The 8,817-nt window shown below is 36.7% G+C and overlaps 1 pseudogene; it reads left to right on the top strand.

Moving 5' to 3' along the window:
• Positions 1-7,114: 7,114 nt before the first annotated feature.
• On the top strand, positions 7,115-8,061 carry LOC141249640 (uncharacterized; annotated as a pseudogene).
• Positions 8,062-8,817: the final 756 nt, after the last annotated feature.

The following is an 8,817-nucleotide window of genomic DNA, read 5'->3' as shown; positions in this document are numbered from 1 at the left end:
CAGTCAAGAAGAAGGCGTCAATTTCTTTGATACATTCAGTCCAGTCATCAAGCCTACGACCATATCGACTCGTTCTGTCTATTGCTCTCTTCTCGTGGTTGGGAGATTCGGCAACTAGACATCAATAACGCATTCTTGAATGGTGACTTATCCGAGGAAGTGTACATGGAACAACCAAGAGGTTTTGAAGATCCTTCTCGTCCTCAACATGTATGTCTTCTCCGTAAGGCTATTTATGGTCTGAAACAGGCGCCCGAGAGCGTGGTTTACCAAGCTCAAACATCACCTCCATACTCAGGGATTTAAAGCGTGCCAATCTGATAATTCACTGTTTGTTTACGCTTCTTCTGTGGCCACTGTCTATCTTTTGGTGTATGTGGATGATGTTATTCTCACAGGGATAATGATCAGTTTCTGCGAAACTTTGTAACTGAGCTGCACAAGACTTTTGCTCTCAATGATCTCGGTCCTCTAAATTATTTCTGGGTGTTCAGATTGTGCGTACTTCTGCTGGCCTTACAATGTCTCAACAGGGGTACATTGAGCAAGATGGCAGATTGCAAACCAATTTCCACACCAGCAGATTACTCTTCGCCTCTGATCAAGTCTGGCGACCCATTTGTTGATTCCAAGCTTTACAGGCAGGTTGTTGGGTCTCTTCAGTATGCCACAATAACTCGTCCCGACATAGCTTATGCGGTAAATAAAGTATGTCAGTTTATGCACTCACCGACTAATCTCCACTGGCAAGCTGTCAAACGCATTATGCGGTATCTCAAGGGTACGTTAAATCACTGCTTGCACTTTCAACCGACAGTTGCTCTATCTTTGCTGGCTTACTCCGATGCGGGCTGGATTTCAGACAAGGAGGACAGTTGCTCTCAGTGTGGCTTTGCCGTATTTCACGGCAACAACTTGATAAGTTGGACGTCCCGTAAGCAGAAAGTAGTTGCTCGATCTAGTACAGAGGCAGAATATCGAGCCCTTGCATACACTTCTGCTGAGCTGCTGTGGATTGATCAGTTGCTGCGCGATCTTCGAGTTTCTCTTCCACAACCGCCTCTACTGCTTTGTGATAATATTGGGGCAACTTTTATGTGCAGAAATCCAGTAATCAGCTCTAAGTCAAGCATATGAATCTGGATTTTCACTTCGTAAGGGAGCAAGTGGAAACAGGCGCTCTCAAAGTCCGTCATGTCTCTTCAACAGATCAACTGGCGGACATATTTACAAAGGCCTTGGGGAAAGACAAAATTGCAGTTCTACGGTCCAAGCTTCAAGTCCAACCTGCACTTCAGCTTGCATGGGATAATAAATACATTGTATTCTCTAATTTTAAATTAGATTGATTTAGTCAATTAGAGCAGTTATTTGTTCAGCAAGTTGTTAGGCTGTTCAGATATTGCCTTATATTGTGGAGTCTGTTTAGGTTGAGTCAGTTCAGCAATTCTCTACTTTAAATACTGATGTATTGTTCAGCAATATTAATACGAGAACAATTTCTACCTTCTTGATACCATGAAGTTTACACGCACTCGCTTAAAAAGAGAACTACCAATGACAGATTAAAACAACACTAATTTTTTTTAACAACTGACATTTTCAAGGTCTAGATATGAATCAGTCCCATGGTGATTGAAAAGCTTTTTATTGGCTAAGAGTTTTGAGTTTGAAGGAAAAAGGAGATGAAATAACAGAGGACGTAGTTTTTTATATTTTCCATTACCACGATTTATACTTGTGAATTAATGCAAGGTTTTTAACATTTTTACTTTCATTTTTTCATGAGAGACAAAAAAACTTAAGCAATTGATCGAGAGCCATTGATGTGATATAGGTATTTTTTTCATAGAAGAAGAATCCTAATTAGTATTACTCCGTAACTAATATTGTCTTTAATCTTGAGAGGGTAAAGTAATTACGTTTCTTATCAAAGTAAATGCGGTCATAAGGTAAAAGGAGTTACGCTTCTTACCAAAGTAAATGCGGTCATATAGAGTAAAAGGAGTTACGTTTCTTACCAAAGGTTAATCTTAATCTTAAACTTAAAAGATTGCGTTTTAAACTCAATCAAACTGACAAAAACAGAATAGCGGAAGCTTTGATCCATAAATCAACCATGTACTCACATCTTGATACTACCAAAATTCCTCAACTATGACACATATATTCCCCACAAAACACTAACACTGCCAGTCAGAAATGGGAAACTATTCGGTAATTTTCATCTTCCATTCAGCAGAGACTACATCCAAGTTTCATAATATCCATCTTTTACCCACTTCTAACAAAGAAGAGATATTCAATTGTTTTAGCTGAATAACCTGTCGAATCTTAGTCTTTTGATCTCATTCATTCAGGGCAAAACTTGCCACCAAAATTGTGTTCGGCGGCCAAGCTGTAAAACAAAAAATAAATAAGTTAAAATAGCTAACTATGACATTGTATCATTCTAACCAACAAAAAAACTACTACATTGCATTCTGGTTAATTATAAAGAGAATAAGAGACATCTCAACTAAATTCATATCATTATTAGTGAACTCTTGAACTTGATGGTGGTAGTAGCCCTAGAGGTTGGTGGTTAGTACCATTAAACAAGTTTGACATGAACACGAGCTCCTCGCCACTTGGTCGGTTCATTAATCAAGGTCGAAAAACAGTCCCATACTCTACTTCCACCGGTGGAGTTTTCTTAGCATCAACGGGAGCACAGAGATTGTTGCTCATTATATAATCTTGCAGGAGAGACGAGGGTTTGGGGAGATATTTTCTCTTTTTCTTTTTGTTGCTATTTATTTTGTCTTCTCTTGGTGGCGTTCCAGTGATTCTTGACAGCGTTTTCTGTTCTACAGGAATCCTCATTGCTATCTCCGACCACCGATTTCCAAAGCTTTTTGTGTGCTTCTATAAATGCCTTCTCTTCCTCCTCACTCCATGAGTCTTTCTGGATTGATATATTACAAGTCCCAGAAGAAGAAAAAAAAAGTAGGGTTATGTATATAAAATTTTATAGCACGTCAGAAAGTAATAAAGAGAATGTTGGTTGTGTCATGTATGTAATAAGACAAATAAGACATTATAAATAGAAATTTTTAATGTGATGTGTTTATTATTTTCATTTAGGTTTTTTTTTTTATTAGTATTCATTTACAATGAATTATATATTGAATAAAATATTTTCTCATGGCAGCATAAACAAATAAACCGATAGTGTTTAGAATTAGATACTACATTTTACTATTAGGTTCTTATTCATGGTCCCCCGGAAAAGACAAATAACATATCCTAAATAAATATGTACACGAAGTTCTTGTTCAAGGAAAATAAATGTTGTTTATATAGTCTGTCTATCTAGTGTAATATAGTTTAAAATTTCTCATAATTATTTAGTACTAAACCCTAAAACAGGAATAATACACAACAGAATTATGATCTCTTTAATCACTTAGATTAATCAGACGTTCTGCTAGATTTAAAGGGTGTTTTTCGCCAGTACATAATGAGATTCAGACAAGTTTGCTCCCCTTTCATGAAGATTGATGGATTGTCCGTGTAGAATAAATATTAAATCCTTGTGAAACCTATAGCAGAATCTAATATCTCAATGTTAAGATTATGTTTCTGTAGCAAAATAGTGAAAAAGATTATAAAATTAATGAAAACGAGTGCTAATTGATATAATTAAAAAACCTTGATATCTGGATGGAGATAATTTTGCCAACGCTCTCTACACTGCTTTCCAGTTCTTGTAACCAACTTCTGAGCAATAGAAGCCCATTTGATCTTCATTCCACAATCCTTCACCAACTTCACCAATGTCCTTCAAACATATACATGTAGATAATTAAAATCCAACAGACAGTAACCTAAAGTTAATCCGGAATTGCAAAAATATGTTAATATTATGATATTACAAACATACTTGTCTTCTTCATCTGACCATCTTCTCTTAACCAAAGTTGAGGAAGATCCCCTTCTGCCTCTCATGGAGGTATTCGCACCCGAACTCGCGCCATTTCGGGACGAATTTGGCTGTTGTTACACTCACGAAAATTGTTTTCATTATATAAAGTAGTATAGGTTGAGACTGAATATGTAGAGGGCGAGTTTGATTGGTCAAGAATCTGTCCAGGGCTTGGATTGAAGGAGATGATGTTGGGCTTGGAGAGTAAAACTGCAAATTTTCATGGCCTAATCCCATGGTGATCATTATGCTTGTATTGGCTGAGTTTTGAGTTTGAATGAACGAGGCAAAGGAAAATGCAGAGGAGGAGGAGAGAGTTTTTATGCTTGTCATTAGTATGATTGCTTGGGTGATGAAACAAATGCAGATTTTAACCTTTCAGTTTCTTTTTTTAGAGACCAAGAAACTTATGCATTGATCAAGATTCTAACCTTTCAGTTTCTTTTTTTTCATTAGTATTACTCAGTAATTAAAATTGTCTTTAATCTGAGAGGGTCAAAAGGAGTTACATTCTTACCAAAAATCTAATTAGTATTACACCGTAATTAATACTGTCTTTAATTTATAATGTTTTATTGACCTTGACCGATAGCATACTGATTGCTCTCATCCTGCATAATCTAAAGAAATAAATAGTGCAGTCCCAAATACCAAATAGAACCAGAAATTCTAAGGTTAAGGAATAAGTGGGGACCTTAAGCAGATATGAGCACATTGGAGAGTCTATATATATTAACTATTATAAGAAGGAAAAACTCAAGATTTAATAAGAACAATTATACTTATAAGACTATAAGTTGAATAATAAAAGTATCATTACTAGTATTATTATTCGAAGAAACAACATAATATACATAGTATATAAGATACGTGAGAAACTGTCAACATGACAAGGTACATTTGCTTGTTATTACGGATGGATGCAGATATTTTAAAATATGGCATGGCATGGTAATGTACCTCAATTTTATAATAAAAGTGTCAACTTACCTGACAAACTTGGGTAAGGGGTAATATTCATATACCGGTTAAGAAGTTGTCGCTTAGATGGATCAGAGAATACAATTTGCCCCAATTTTTGCTAATCCACTTCTCCATTAGGTAGAAGAAATGAAGAATACATCCTGCAAAATATAGCTCACATTATGTTTGCTCAATTATAAAAAAAAACATAGTAAATGAAACCCTAAGATATGGTAAATAAAAGGTAGCAGATAAATACAAATATCAAAACAAGAAAGTATGATGAGAATCATAAGATATGTAAATAATTCAGAGAAAGGGAAGTTTCATATATTCTCAAAGTAAAGATCATCAAATATGACTAATGTGATGACCAGCAATGGCAAAAAAAAAATCAGCATGGAATTGAAATCATTTCAAACCTTATATCCGCCCAAAACTCAAATATGATAAACCTCAAAGGTTAATCTAAATTGTAAACGCCTCAAACTCAAAAGATTGTGTTTTAAACTCTATCAAACTGACAAGCCATCCAAAAAAACGAAACAGAAGCGCGGAAACATTGATCTAATACCAACAATGTACTCACAACTTGATGCTATCAAAGTCCTCAGCTATGATACATATATTTCCCACAAAATGCAATACCACCAATCAGTAATGGGAAAAAAAACTGGAAGTTTTCAGCTTCCATTCAGCAGAGACTACATCCAAGTTTCATAATATCCATCTTTTACCCACTTCTTACAAAGAAGAGATACTCAAAGGGGTAAATCAAGAACCGAAAGTCTACAAGAGATCATAATAACACAGTCTGAGCTGAAACTCATGAAAACAAACAGTGGTATACCGGAATAAATTTTGTTTGTGAGAGATACCCGAGCACTATGTCAGCATCAACAATGGGGACAGTGTTCTTCCCTGATGAGATTCCGCCTGTTACCCCACAAGAAACACTATTTCTGTTAGAGCCTCACAAGAAACACAGATAACCATTTTTTGTAGTGCTAACAGAAATCCTTTTGGTATGGAATATAATTGAGTTGCTCCTGTACAGCAGAAGGACATCGACCTCCTAGGAGAAGAAAACAGCTAGAAAACTATACAGATTCCTTAATATTTTTCCAATTGTCTCTGCTCGGACCAGCTCTTAGCTACTTCTGTATAATTCAATGATTGGCTATTTGGGATGGGAAGTGTCTTTTGATCTTAGGACGCAAAGAGTACTTGATTAGCTGGTTTCAAAGGTAAACTCGATTTCATTGATAAAGCTATGTATAAGTGATGGAGTTAAGCTCTTTCACAACATATATGTCAGATTAAGCCACAGTATCCGATATAGAAATGAAAGCAATTCATGACGTATAAAAAATCACAGTCGGTTTTATTCGACTCAAAACACTCACGAAAGAAACGGGTGGTCATGCAAGAGGATGGGCGAGTTGTAGAACACCGCGTCAGACTCAGGAGAAGATCCGGACTACAAATTCAATAAACGAGCAACAAAAACATCGGCTGGGAGCTCGGCCAGGTTATGGACCGGAGGACAACTGAAAACATGGCGAATGGCAAGGACTTCATTTAGCAAACAGAAGAGGAGGAAAACCAGGGAATTAAGTATTTTTGGAGCATAAGCTATTAGGCTTTGAGAAGTCGTAGACAATTCAAGAGAACTCGAAGAAACCTAAATCTACATATAAATTCGAAGGAACAACGAATTAAGGAACGAAGATTATAAATGCGAAATCCTTCGAAATTCGAAAGAACCCTAGGAAATGCGAACGAGGAGCGAATGAAGGAAGAGAGGCATGTTACAGCAAAGCTGTTGACACGTGGCAAGTAAAGTACCTGATTGAGAGTCTGTTATCAGTTTCATTTCATCTAAAAGCATCAAATTTACTCTATAATGAAACACACATAAATATTACAAAGTTTTTCAAATTTTTTTTTATCTATTTTCGCATTATCGTTTATGCATGAATCATGTTCTTTTATTGTCCTTTTGAATTATTATTTTCTTTAACAAGCAAGAACGGGTCCCATCACCCCTGACCTCTCGGTATGGGGGCAAGATTTTCAGCCACTCGACTACATGGGAGTTGGTTGCTCTTTTGAATTGTTGAATTACAGCTTTGTTCTGCAATATAGGTATCAGAATCCAGGTCTTCCTCTGATTGATTCTTCATGTTGGGCGCGAAAACACGAACACATACAGCGCTAAAGGAAGCGGTGGCGCGTGATATGGAGGAGTCTTTTGGTTCGCGTCTCACAGCTCTGACAGATTGCGTATCGAAACTTGATGAGAAGTTGAATTCGAGCATCGCTGAGGTGTTCTCTACAATTCGACTACTACAAACAAGATGTCGACCACTAGCTGTTGAAATTCAGAAGACACTGGTGGAATTCACCCCGATCAGAACGGTGGTGAAGGTACGTCTACGCAAAACATACATCATCTTGATCATCTTAGATCTAGGCAAGGATCGAGCGGCACGATTCATATTCTGGAATTACAAGTTATCTAGAATTGATTTTCCATGTTTTTCTGGTGAATGAGTCAAGGAGTATATGTTCAAGATTGAACAATTTTTCCTCATTGATGAGACTCCTGATGATTCGAAGTCAATCTTGCTTTCATTCACTTCGATGACCAAGCTGCAACTTGGCATCAAGGATTGATGCAACATGATAGGGGAAACGTCTATACCATGACTGGTAGACATTGAAATCGCAATTGATTGAACGTTTTGGTGCTATATTGGACGATCCTATTGTAGAACTCAAGAATTTTCCGGAACATGTGATATTCTTGAGTACAATAATCAGTTGTGAGCAGATTAGAACTCGTGTGGTTTACAGGAAAACTATCTTGTTAGTGCATATCTTGCTGGTTTGCGTTTGGACACACAATACATATACGCATGTTTCAACGGCAGACAGAGCGTAAATGTTTTATGCTGGAAAAATTGTATGAATCGGCAAACCCACGCAAGAATTCGGGCCACCAGTTTGCAGCACAGAAGTCTTGGGGATCCACCAAACAGACTTCTTCACCTAACTCTTTTAAGATAGACCTTATGACAGCTGCAACCAAACCTCCACTTCTGCCTAAACCCCTGATGTCAAAGTAAGAAGGATCTTATGCTCCAAATAAATTTTTGACTACCGAGCAAATGAATGACAGGAGATTGGCGAGCGTCGTTCAGCCGCATCAAAATAATAAATACCTAACCAGCTACTCTACAAGTAAAGAAGCAATAAAGGGTCGATCCCACAAGAAGTCTGGTATTCGATTCTTGTGATTTTAATCTAATTAACTCTAAAGTAATAAAGGGGGAATTTAATTACAACTAAACTACTAAATTAATGAAGGAAAACTGATAGAGAAAATACCTTATTCAGCAAGTATCCACATAACCGAATGATTGATTTGATCATTGACTTCTTAAATACTATTCGGGTTCATCTTATAATTCATATATTATGGTTTCTAATCGCTGTTCTTATATAGTTAATAGTCCAACTAGTCCTAATAACTCTTACTCAACTACAACGTGAAACTATCAAGATTTAATAATCAAGCAGCAAGTGAACTCAGGGATAAATAGGAACATGTAGTACCATTGGCTCAAGGTCGATATTTAACACATCATCAAAGGTCCACACAATAACAATCCCAACTAAGTCATGCGTTGATTTGCTACCAAATGATAGGACTCTCCAACTCGGACAAGTCAAACCTAGCAATTTGAACAGATCTAAACAACCTAGGTAGCTAAGCTAGATATATAAATCGCATTCAATAATCATTCAAGAGCAAGAGAGATGAAACAAATCCAACAATATAATTTAGAACCAAGATAGAAGTCTTTCAAACCAATCATATC

This window comes from Phyllobates terribilis, unplaced genomic scaffold, assembly GCF_046119375.1.
Source record: "Phyllobates terribilis strain yellow unplaced genomic scaffold, ASM4611937v1 Scaffold_4894__1_contigs__length_56205, whole genome shotgun sequence".
Classification (NCBI taxonomy): domain Eukaryota; kingdom Metazoa; phylum Chordata; class Amphibia; order Anura; family Dendrobatidae; genus Phyllobates; species Phyllobates terribilis.
Note: the sequence above shows the minus strand (reverse complement) of the source record. Positions and strands in the feature narration are given on the sequence as shown.